Genomic DNA, 12,295 nt, shown 5'->3' with positions numbered 1-12,295 from the left:
CATTTTAAAAAAAAAATCCCTTTCTAATTCAAACGAGTTCAACTCAGCTCCTGATTCTGTGCTATATCCAGCAAGTAGCTTAAATCTCTCTGAGCCTCAGTTGCCCCATCTGGGAAGTGGGGGAGCGCAGCACTCTGTCTCGTCGGAAGATTCTGAAGATTAGTACAAATAGCCATCACTTCTCTGGTGCTGACACCACGCCAGGCACTCGGGCTTCTCATGAGGTCATGTGTGGAAGTCCTGGCCTCTGTCCAGCCAGCAGTCAAGCCCATCATGGGAGCCACGGGTGCAGTTTCACAAGAGCACTGGTGCTGGGCACACGTGGTTAACCTTTAATAGGTGGAAGGAGTTTAGCAAGCCCTAGGCACACAGTAAGCGCTCAATAAATGGCCTTCATTATAAGCCAGAGAATGGGGACCTGTGTGCGGAAGTCCCGTGACAAAGAATGTAGAGAGGTGGGCGGCCCAAGGTGATGCTTCACCCATTTCTTCTCCCCAGGAGGGCCCATGTGTGTTAGCAGGCTCCCCAGGCTGGGACGTCAGCTCTGACTCATTCTCCCCGGGGAGAAGTTTAATTAGCCTCCCAGCAGCCAGAAGCACCCCAGATGAAAGGTGCTGAATGTGAGTATAAGGCGTGACCCCCATATTTATAACCAAGGCTCCCTAAGGTGAGGAAACCCGGGGGCGGAGAGGCAGGCCAGATCAGGGCCTTACCTTGTTTATGACAGAGGTTCTCAGGAAAGGGAGCTGGCTGCGGTGGCTGTGAGTCTGAGAAGTCTCCAGGGGCTGGGGGTGGGGCAGCAGAGGGCCTGAGGGTGGAAGGGGTTGGGGGGCAGAAAGGGATCAGGAGGCTGAGTCATGTTCCAGGTGTTGCCTCTTGTATAGGAGCTCCAAGACCAGGAGGCAGACTTGGGTAGGGTGGGCCAGAGTGGGTAAGGGCTCTGGTTTGGGGCTGCCAGGTTTAAATCCCAGCTCTACCATGGCATTCTGTGTCCTGGAGCCTGGACTCCCTCACTGACTGACAGTGCTCCATGGGGAGGCTCTGGCACCCACTATGCCCGTGAGGAACATCTGTGCGTTCCTAACCCAGTGCCTGTCCTATGCCGTGCTGGGAATCCAGCACAACAGACCTGAGAGTCTACTTGGCTGCACGGCAGACTCCAGGCACAAGAACGAGATAAAGAACCAATTGCCCAGCTGTCTCTGCTCACCATGCTAGGGACAACGGTCACGTGTCACGTGTCAGATGCAGAGGTCACAGCACTTGGCTTCTCCACATGATGCCCTGAACAAAAAAAAAAAAAAAAAAAAAAAAAAACAGCCGCTGAGGCAGGTAGAGCTGATGTGGGCAGATTCAGAGCCAGGGTTGTGGGGCCAGGTCTTCAGCACAGGAATCCTGATCCACATCTGGCAAAACAGATGCCGCCGTCCCCCCTCTGCCTCTGGCTAAGGGCTGCACCTGTAGTAAGAACCGTCCTTGTCACCTAGGTCCTGCTGGGACTCCTGCAGCCTGGCCCAGTGAGGCCAAGAGTGGCTTAACTACCATGTCCCTGCCTAGGGTCTGGGAATTCATTCATTCATTCCTTCCTTGTCAGTCACTCTACTGGGCAACAAGGATGTAAAGACTGGCCATAACAACACATGCGTGGTCCCTGTGCTCTGGAGGACTTCACACAGAGCGAAGCATAGGACATGATTCGGGGAGAGCACTTGCACAGCATGTAAGAAAGCTGGGTTGGACCCTCGGGACTATAAAAAAGAAATAGCTAAGCATTAAAGTGTCAGGAGGACCAGAGCAGCACTGGCCAAAAGTCAGCAGCAAGGCCATGGGAAGTACCCAACCTGTGGGCAGCAGTAGCTAGAGCGTAGGGACAGGATACTCAGATGCATCCCACAACCCCACCCCACCCTCCATGTATCTCAGCCTACCAAAGTAGGCTTCCTGGTAGGCAGGTCAGTAACAAGAGCCTGGCACCAAGTCCTGCACCCGAATATGGGAGGCGGGCAGCACCGTCCAACCAAGCAATCAGAGAAGGGAAGAAGGTCCCCCCCTCTGCATCACCAGAGCCCCCATGGCATCAATCCAGGAGACAGTATGGGGTACTGGGTTCAGATGAATGGCAGGGGACATTCCTCAGGACAAAACACCGCCACCACCATTGTGCCATCCCCTTGCGCGTTCCTAGGTTCCAGGCATGTATTTCTTAAACCACTAAGATTTTGCCGGAGACTTTCCCAGGGCCACGGGGCTAGTGTGCGGAGGATTTGCACTGCGGTCTGACTCGCCCCAGAGTTTACACACACAGTTCAGCATATCCCCCAATCAAGCCAGCGTTTGTTTTCCTAGAGAAGCCCACAATGGTCCCCTGTGTACTGTGCAGGCTCCTAGCCAGGCTGCCCGCCAAGGAGTGAGGGACAAAATCATCTAACGGAGAGTCCCCACCCCAGCCATGCTCCAGCCTCTCCCCCTCCCCTGCCTGGTCTCAGCCAGCCCGTCCATAGACAGGAAATCCTCCCTGCCTCCAGGAAACTTAGGAGCTGAAGGGAGCTGTCTCCACCAGGTCCAAGTGGGTAGACAGGGCCTGGGGAGAAGGAAGGGAACTGGATGACACTTCTGGGTCCTGGTGGTCTCTGGGCCTCAACCAGGAGCGAAATGATCCCTTCAAGACTGTTCACACTTCACCCCTCCGGCAGCTGGCCTGAGGAGCTGCCTCGGCAGAGAGCCAAGGGAGCAAGCTAAGTCTTGCTCCAGGTACCTTGACTGACCTGAGGAAGCCCCAGGTGCCCTTTAAGGAATCAGGCAGAGGGAAGGGGTTGCGTGGGAAGGTGGATGATTACCATCTTCCATTTCAGGGGTGGGGTGCGGCCACCTACCTGGGGAGTATAGCCTTGTTGTCTGTCAGTGATGAGCCCCTACCTGTCTTGGGCTCACCGAGGGTCAGACGGGGTAACAGCTAGGCCAAATAAAGCCAGGACGTGGTCTCTGAGAGCCCACTGACCTGAGCTCCGGCTTCCAGCTGAAACACTTCGCCTGCATCAGCTCTGAAGCCAGTCTTGAAATTCACTCTGAGATGGGGAAACTGAGGGCCAGAGAGATTGGAGAGATGTGCCCACGGCCGTGTGGTCAGTCGGATGCCTTTGGTGCCTGGTGCCAAAAGTCTTGTCTTTGATGCTCACTTAGTGCTTTTTTGTTGTTATTGTTGAGTGTGCCCAGCCTCAGAATCAGCAAGGGAGACACTGTATGAAGGAGGGAGTGGAGGCATGGACTTTCCCCCAGTATCCAAGCTGAGGAGTGTGAGCGGCTGAGCCGATCAGTGAGTGGATGGACGGACCAGTCACTGGATCAGTGGGTCACTGAGTGGATAAGCTGCTTCAGTGAGTGGGTGAGTGGACCAGCCCCTGGGTGAGTGAGTGCATCAGCGAACGCATGGGTGCATCCGGGAGAGGGCAAGTGAGTAACAGGCAAATGGACAGAGTATGGACCGTGATTGAGTAAGTGACAAGTCAGAGCAGAATGGAGCCGGGGACAAGTGGCAGGTGGCTAAATGGCCCAGCTAGAGACAGAAACAATGGCTACGGTGTCCAAGGGCCTTCTGGAGAGATGCAGGAAGGAATGTGGCTTCTGAGAAACAGGGTGGCTCTTTGGGATCTCCTTCCCTAGACAGAAGCCTTGATCTCCCTCCCTAGATAGAAGCCTAAGAAGCCTTCGGAAAACCAGACTGGGGAGGCCCCAGGACCCTGGCCACTCAGTGACCACCTGGGCCAATCATTGATGGGTCTTTGAGAGATACATTGCTTAAGGGGACCCTGGGATTGACCTCCTGACCACCAGGCTGGGAGGAAAAGAGGAAGGAGAGAGCTACTGGCTCCGCTGGAGGCAGAGGTGGGGACAGGATTGTCAAGATGTTCCAATTCTGACCTTGGAAAGCAGTGAGGCCTCGTCTGTGTCCTGGGGTGGGGTGGGCAGTTACTGCCCCAGCCATGTTTACCTAAGAGAGTCATAAGGTGGCATGGAAGAGGCTCGCCGAGGGGTCATTGTTATGAACAATCTTAGCCTTCTGGGTTAAGATCCTACCTGGGATCTAGACTAGGGGGATGAGGTAGACTGGATTGGCCCCAGGTGTGGCGCTATCCTGGCAAATGTGGGTAAGGTGGAGGCTGTTGGTTAAATGTAGTTCTATGTATCAGAAACCTGGAGGGAGAGACGATTAGGGGACTATGGGTTAACCCCAACAACTTCAGCGAGGACACAGAGAAACCCCTCCTTTCCCGGGACTAGATCTAGGCAGCTCTCTGAAGGAAACCAAGGCAGGCAAGGGGCAGGTACTAGCTGGTGGGTCTCTGAAGAACACGTTCCTAATTCCTTTCCACCCTGAGACAAAGAACAGCAAGAGAATCCTAGAGGTAAGTGAAATTGCCTTCCGCCGACCCTTCTAGACGCTTCAGCTAGGCTACACGTTAAAGTAACAGAAGACAGAGTAACAGGAGAGCAATCATATTCAATCTAATGTTTGCACAGAGTCACCCAAAACATGAGACTTTTCCATGACTTTTCCATGGCAACCTGAGCTCAAGAAGGGAGTCAGGATACGGGGCATCTGGGAGACGGGTCACATCCAACAAGAGGCAGAAGCAGACCCTCAGTGTGAGTAGCACTTGTCTTGCTAAAAAGAAAAGATCCCTCTTGCCATACAGGTCCCGGGCAACCCCTTCTGGGGTAACTACCGATGTCTTTCCTTTGTGGTCATCAGTTTCTTCCAGGGAAGAGCAAGCCTTCAGAGCCACTCCTGTGCCTACAGTCTCTCAGAACAGTAGCTCAAAATATGCCAGAGAAATATCTTCGGGAATGGTTTATTCTGGCCTCCTACCCTCCTGCTGTAAGTGAAGCGTCATGACCACGGCGTCCTCTGCCAGGCGTGGTCTGGCACTGTCCCTCCCAGCTGTGAGTTGTTGGGACATTCCCTATCTTCCAGTGAGGTGACGAAGGATCTGAAGGGGAATAGAAGTGTGCAGAGCACAGAAGTCTGCTTGACGGGCCATGCACTCCCTTGTGCCCTGGGGATCTGCTTGAGCTGCCCATCCTGGAGAAAACCTCTAGAGGGACAGAGGGACAGACACACATTGCAATCCATCACTTTCCTGGGCTGGGTCCGAGGAAGCCAACCAATGGCAAACACTCTGACCACCCCACCCTGGGGCAGAGGCTCATTAGCTTCTGTTCTTGAACAAAGACTTTCTGGTATCTAGCCTTCTTTCTGGAATATGCCACAGAGGACGGTTTAAGCTTGAGGCAAGGCAGTGCTGCAGAGACGTCTGTAGGGCAGGATGCCTTAGGGCGTAGCAGGGCCCCGGGGAGGTGGCGTGCACCCTCTAGTGGCCACTTTCCACACAGGCGGAAGAGAACTCCTGTACCCACCTGAGTGAGGCGAGTCAGGCAAAGAACACTCTATTGAACAGTAAAAAGAGCAGGGCACCCGGCACCACGGGAGTGTTAGAACAGCCAAGGCACAGGACCGCCGAAAGCATCTCTAGCCATGAAGCTCCCCAGCAGGGGAAGATGAAGAAGCCTCACCAACAAGGTAAGCAAAGCCAGGCAGTCCTAATGGGAAAGAGACTCAGCCCTGCTCACAGAACAAGCCCACGGTTCTCAGGAGTCTCAACGCTAGTTGTGGGTTTTGGTGAGACCGCGGCTCCTCAGGCATAATGGGTCAGCAGCGCGGAAATCTCTTTTGTCAGTCCCCGTATCTTGAAGGGCCATGGCTAGACACAATCTTGAAAGGGAACCTATTATTTAAAATTGGGCTACGCTAGTTGCTAGGAGCTGATCACATCACCTGGGAGTAACCGTGGAGTCTGTCAGTCCCAAGCCCTTGATCAGAGGCGGCTCAAACTCCAGAGCATGCGTCTGCAGCCACGTTCACTGCCGCAGCGATGAAGAACTCAGAGTCCGGCAGACTCCTCAGCATCCTCAGCCCCATCCTTCTCGCGGGTTGTTTATTATCAGTCTTCGAAGTTAGGGGCGCAGGTCTGCCTGTACCCTACTCAGAGCTGTGTCTACTCCTGCTTTTGCAGAGCGCTCCGGTGGCAGCCCCTGATGGGCACCGTGGCCAGTCCTGGAGGTGCAAACTAGACCGTCCCGGGAGAGTGGGAGAGCCTGCCCAACTCACAGTCTGCGAAGCTCCGTGTGGCCTACAAAGACTCCTGGTTCACAACCAAGGCAAAATACTGAAGTGACTACGACTCTAGAGGACACCCAGCGTTTGTCAGACGCCTGCACGTGGGCATAAATCACAGGCAGACAGGAGTCTTCAAGGACAGCTGGACCCGGCCACTGGCAGCCCCCAATTATAGAGACTCCAGAACGAAGCCGCTCAGTTACTTCCTTTGAATTGCTTCCATTCTCCATGGTTTGTCTTATCTTTCTTCTTTTTACTATACTTCCAGCAGTATTTTGACTTTTATTCTTTTTAAATTTTTTCTTTTATATTTAGTATGTGTGTGTATGCACACATGTCATGGCAGAGGTCACAGGGCAACTCATGGGAGTTGTTTCTTTAAACCATGTGTGTTCTAGGGATCAGATTCAGGCTGTGAAGTTTAATGAGCACCTTTGCCTACAGAGCCATCTCACCAGCTGATTTTATCTTATTTTTAAGCTTTTATTTTTTTATTGTCCTTCTTATATTTATCTAGTCTTGTTGATATACTTTATCAGTGAGTAGTTCTTATTTTATTGTTAAATTGTATGTATTTGTTTAATGAATATGAATATTTTGCCCGTATATTGCATCTGTGTGCATGCGTGTCTGGTACCTACAGAGGTCAGAAGAGGGCATCAGACCCCTGGGACTGGAGTTAGAGGGTTGTGAGCTGTAAATGGGGGCTGCTTGTTCATTTCCTGACTTCTCAGACCTGAATAGTCACACAAAAACTACATTAATTACAACACTGTTTGGTCAATAGCTTGGGTGTCTTTCTAGCTAGCTCTTACATCTCAAATTAACCCATTCCTATTAGTCTGTGTATTGCCACTAGGCTGTGGCTTACCAATGCCAGCATATTATTCCTTTGGCAGCTACATGGCATTTCTCTGACTCTGCCTACTCTCTCTCTCTCTCTCTCTCTATGTGTATATATATATATATATATATATATATATTTCTTCCAGCCTGGCTATATTCTGCCCTGCTATAGGCCAAAGGAACTTCTTTAATAATCAATGGTAATAAAACATCCTAAGATACAGAGGGGAACCCCACGGCAGTGAGCCACCATGTGGGATCTAGGAATCAAACCCTGGTCCTCAGCAAGAGCAGGCGGTGCTCTTTACTACCGAGCCATCGCTCCAGCCCCCTTGGAAGGTCTTTTTTTTAATCTCTTGCTTTTTTCCTCTCTCTCTTTATAACATTCTCCTCCACTCTTCCTCTTGCTTGCTTTTATCAAACCCTGTCTCTACCCCTGTCCTTTGTTACATTCATTGGCTGTTCCTCGTTAGCTTGATAGTAGTACACTCTCCTTTATTTTGGCAGTCCGCGTGGTCACGGGTTGTATATTATCAGACTGTAATGGCTTTTAAATGTATTTCTTTATCTTGGTTTGCTGTCGTTGTTATAGCAGTTTAATCATCTCTGGGGGGTCCTGACCGAGGCTTCATGAATAGAGAGCTCTATAAGGACATCCCTGAACACAACCGGGAGGAACACCCAAACCAACAGATGAACAAATCGCAGCACAGAAAGCCAGGAGGTGGTGGCGCACGCCTTTAACCCCAGCACTCAGGAGGCAGAGGCAGGGGGGATCTCTGAGTTTGAGGGCAGCCTGGTCTATAGAATGAGTTCAAGGACAATCAGAGCTACACAGAGAAACCTTGCCTTGAAAAACCAAAGTAAACAAACAAATAAAACCACAACACAGAAACACAATAAACATGATGAAGTAGAGCGACATGGCTTCTGCTCTAAAAGGCTGTAACTCCTCAATTGCTGAACACAAAGATACTAAAATGAGTAACCTTCTTGGTAGAGACTTACAATATCTAAAAAGTGATTAGTGATTCAAAGAGGACAACACAACCAAGCAAACAAATGAAGTAAGGAGATCTATTGTATCTGTGTATACATGGTTACACTTATACATCATACATGCACACAATAATAATAAATAAAGTTTTAAAAACAAAAGCTATAGGGGCTGGAGAGATGGCTCAGTGGTTAAGAGCACAGGCTGCTCTTCCAGAGGTCCTGAGTTCAATTCCCAGCAACCACATGGTGGCTCACAACCATCTGTAATGGGATCTGGCACCCTCCTCTGGTGCGCGGGCATATATGGAGGCAGAATGTTGTATACATAATAAATAAAAATTAAAAAAAAAATACAGCTCTGCTAAAATAGCAGTATTTAAAAAAAAAAAAGCTATACAATTAAAATGGCAACTCACTTATGAAAGTAAACACTTCCGAATAGCATCAGGAAGGGGCGAGGCCCATGCATTTCCACCCCTAGCTGAGGGGATGTTCGTGTCAATGGCTGCTCAGGGAGGGAGTCAGCTCTCCTAAGGATGTGGTCCTAGAAGGTTAACCACACTCTGGTGAACAGCTCCACATCTCTTAGTATGTGGGTTAGCACAAACTGGCCTTGGTAGGGTTTTATATTTTTTAAGTTGGGAGCGTATAAAGAATGAGATGTGGATCCTGAAGGAATTAAGGAGAGGGATAGAGAGTGAATATCATCAAAATATATTGTATGCAAATATTAAATTATCAAAGAATTAGTGAAAGAAAAAATAACACTAGACTTCTCAGCAGAAACCCTCAGCCAGGAAAGCATGCAGTGGGATATTTCAAGACCTAAAAGTAAACAACCACCCACGAAGATTGCTGTTTCTAGTAAAGTTATGTTTTAAACTGACGGAGAAATAAGAACATTTCAAGACAGGCCCAAACAGAAATGAGTCATGATCATGAAGCCAACATGGCAGAAGATACGTCAGGGAACCTTAAACACAAAGAAGGAATAAAGACAGCCTTGATTATGAAACACAAGAAAGGACAAATTCTGTGAGAGGAACAGATGAACACAGAGCTATGGAAGAACCCATCATGCCCAACACAGCAACAGGCAAAGCCCTGATATGGATAGGAGAGATGGAAAAATGAGCCTACGATCCAACCAATCAGAACACAGTCGACAAAATTCAAGCAATGTGCTAACCCCTGTCTGTAATAAACCTAAATGTAAATGACTTTAACTCTCCAGTTAAGAGATATGCAAATGAGATTAGAGGTTTAAAAACAATAACAATTATAACAACTTATAATATATATATAACAATTATAGCAGTAACAGATAACAATTCTGTTATCTCTAAGAAATACATCTCCCTGGCAGATGAAAGAGTTGCAAGGATAGAAGTCAGTTTACCTAGTAAATGGAAGGCAAAAATGATGGTGGAGCCGTTCTATTGCCTGACAGAGTGCCAGCAAACCTAATTAGTCTAAGAAGATAAAGAAGGCCACTACCTAGCAACAAGAACTATCAACACTAGGGCTCCAAGTTTCACAAAAGCAAACACCAGGTGGCATAAAAGTGCCAATAGATCTTAATAATGGTGGGTGACCTTAATTCTTCATTCCCACCAATAGGATAGTCATTCAGCCTAAAAGTCGATGAAGAAAATTCAGAATGAATCTGTGCCACACATCAAATGGGCTTAGTGGACATTTATAGAACATCACATCTAATAGAGCATTCCTTTCAACAGACCGTGGAACTGTCTCCAAGATGGAGCACATCCTAGCTGCAAAGCCACACTTAGTAAGTCTAAAAGCATTGAAATGATTCCCAGAATAATCCAATCTTTTCTTTAATATTTTATTTAGATGTATTTTATGTGCATTGGTGTGAAGGTGTCAGATCCCCTGGAACTGGAGTTAGAGACAGTTGTTAGATGCCATGGGGTACTGGGAATTGAGCCTTGGTCCTCTGGAAGAACAAAGGGTGCTCTTAACCACTAAGCTAACTCTCCAGCCCAAATAATCCAATCCTTTTTTTTTAATATATTTATTTATTTATTATGTATACAATATTCTGTCTGTTTTGCCTGAAGGCCAGAAGAGGGCACCAGACTTCATTAAAGATGGTTGTGAGCCACCATGTGGTTGCTGGGAATTGAACTCAGGACCTCTGGAAGAGCAGTCAATGCTCTTAACTGCTGAGCCATCTCTCCAGCCCCTCCAATCTTAGTAAGTAAAAAAGAAATTAAAAAACCAGGCAGTGGTGGCACATGCTATTAATCCCATCACTCAGGAGGCAGAGGCAGGCAGATCTCTGTGAGTTCAAGGCCAGCCTGGTCTACAGAGCAAGTTCCAGGACAAACTCCAAACCTACAGAGAAACCCTGTCTCAAAAACAAACAAACAAACAAAAAACCCTAAAATTTCCAAAATGAAAAAAGTCAGTAGCAAAAGAAGTCAGAGAAACTATACACTTGGAGATTTAATATGCTCCTTCTTCTCCAGCCCCCTTCTTGTGTGTGTGTTTTTTTTTTTTTTTTTAGCTTTTTGTCTTTTGAGACAGGATTTCTCTGTGTAGCCATGGTTGTCCTGAAATTCACTCTGTAGACCAGGATGGACTTGCACTCACAGAGATCTGCCTGCCTCTGTCTCTAACCCTAACCCTGAATACTGATATTAAAGATGTGTGCCACCCCCATCCAGCACTCCACCCCATCTTTTGACACAGGATCTCACTGTGTAACCCTCAATGGCCTAAAAATTCAGAGATCTGCTTGCTTCTGCTTCCTGAGTGCTGGGGTAAAGGTGTACACAACACACACACACACACACTAAGTCACTGAAGAAATCAAGGAGATGAATTTTTATATAATCAAATGAAAATGAAAGCATAGCTTACCAGAACCTTTGAGATGTAGTAGACAAAGTGTTTTAAGCTAATGAGTGTTTGTATAAAAAAAAAAAAAAAAAAAAAAAAAAAAAAAAAAAAAAAAAAAAAAAAAAAACAGGGGCTGGAAGGGTAACTCAGGGGTCAGTGTGCTTCCTGCTTTTATAGAGAACCCAAGCTCAGTTCCCAGTTCCAATATCAGGCAGCTCACATCTGCCCATAACTCCAGATTCAGGGAGTATGATGCCCTCTTCTGGCCTTCATGGGCACCTGCCACACATAGCATATACTCATGCAGATACACACAAAGATGTAAATAAAATAAGTCATCTTGTACACTTGTTGGTAGCTCACTGGAACTAACAGGTAGGACCTTATTCCTAAAGATGCCTACACCTTGGTCACAGGCCATAGACAAATCGAGTTAGAATTGGGCTAGAAGCTTCCTTTTTTTCTGAATAGCCCTCATCACAGTGCCAAGAGGTACCTTGAAGAACGCTGGTAGAAAACTGTCATCAAACGTCTTACTTAGCTGTGGTCATCCTATATGCAACAAAACCCTCACCAGGTAAGATGTAGCTACTGATGTGGTAGTGGCAAGCCTGTGATAGGGTAACCAACAGCTTTCTGGCTGGATTTGATGCCCACTTTACAGGAGGGAATTCACATCTGGTACTGTAAACCTAGTCAAAAGCCCTTGGCAGGGGAGATGCTCTATATGGGTAGACAATGTTTCTACCAGAAGACATGGTTATTAAATGAAGTTTTCAGTGCTAGGGTGGGATTTTCCCTACCAGTCACTGGTCAGTATATTGGTGGTGGTTGTGGTAAAATATCACGATGAAAGGCAACTTAAGGAAGAGTTTATTTTGGCTTCCAGTTCTGGAGGCTTGCTGTCCATGATGGCAGGGAGGGTGTGGTGGCGGCAGCAGAAAGCTGAGAGATCATATCTCACCATACACCGGAAGCAGGCAGAGCACATTGAAAACAGGACAAGGCTATAAACTCTCAAAGTTCCAGCCTCAGTGACACACTCCCTCCAACAAGGCTCCTCTCCTAAAAGTTACACACACACACACACACACACACACACACACACACACACCAAAATAGCACTAACGACAGAGGACCAAGTGTTTAAGTACATGAGCCTATGGGGACATTCTTCATTGAAACTACCAGTCAGGTAAGCTCCAGTGGACCTGAAAACAACACAGGTTATTGTGGTTGCTTTGGATTCTCACCAGAACTAGATTGCAAGATCATATTTCTGAAGCTGCAATACCTTTTGGTTGCAGGACACAGAAACATTAACCTGAAATTGACCTGTCCTAAAAACTTCCTGCTAGGTAACTTCGATAGTGCCACAAGTGCTATGCAGGCCACTGGGAAAGAAAA

The 12,295-nt window shown here is 47.9% G+C and overlaps 1 long non-coding RNA gene across 4 annotated transcripts; it reads left to right on the top strand.

The window, feature by feature from the left end:
- The first annotated feature begins 397 nt into the window (after positions 1-397).
- LOC126511392 (uncharacterized) lies at positions 398-10,546 on the top strand. Of its 4 annotated transcripts, none has more exons than XR_007594688.1 (7): positions 398-620; positions 1,595-1,720; positions 3,205-3,382; positions 4,519-4,644; positions 4,751-4,880; positions 5,392-5,578; positions 6,072-10,546. It is a non-coding gene; the product is annotated as an uncharacterized lncRNA (long non-coding RNA). The 4 variants fall into 4 exon arrangements; XR_007594687.1 differs by having other exon boundaries at positions 4,751-4,876; positions 6,072-10,545; XR_007594685.1 differs by having other exon boundaries at positions 4,751-5,578; positions 6,072-10,545.
- Positions 10,547-12,295: the final 1,749 nt, after the last annotated feature.

The sequence above is a fragment of the Alexandromys fortis genome, unplaced genomic scaffold, assembly GCF_014885135.2.
Source record: "Alexandromys fortis isolate MF-2015 unplaced genomic scaffold, M_Fortis_MF-2015_v1.1 scaffold_99, whole genome shotgun sequence".
Taxonomy (NCBI): Eukaryota; Metazoa; Chordata; class Mammalia; order Rodentia; family Cricetidae; genus Alexandromys; species Alexandromys fortis.
Note: the sequence above shows the minus strand (reverse complement) of the source record. Positions and strands in the feature narration are given on the sequence as shown.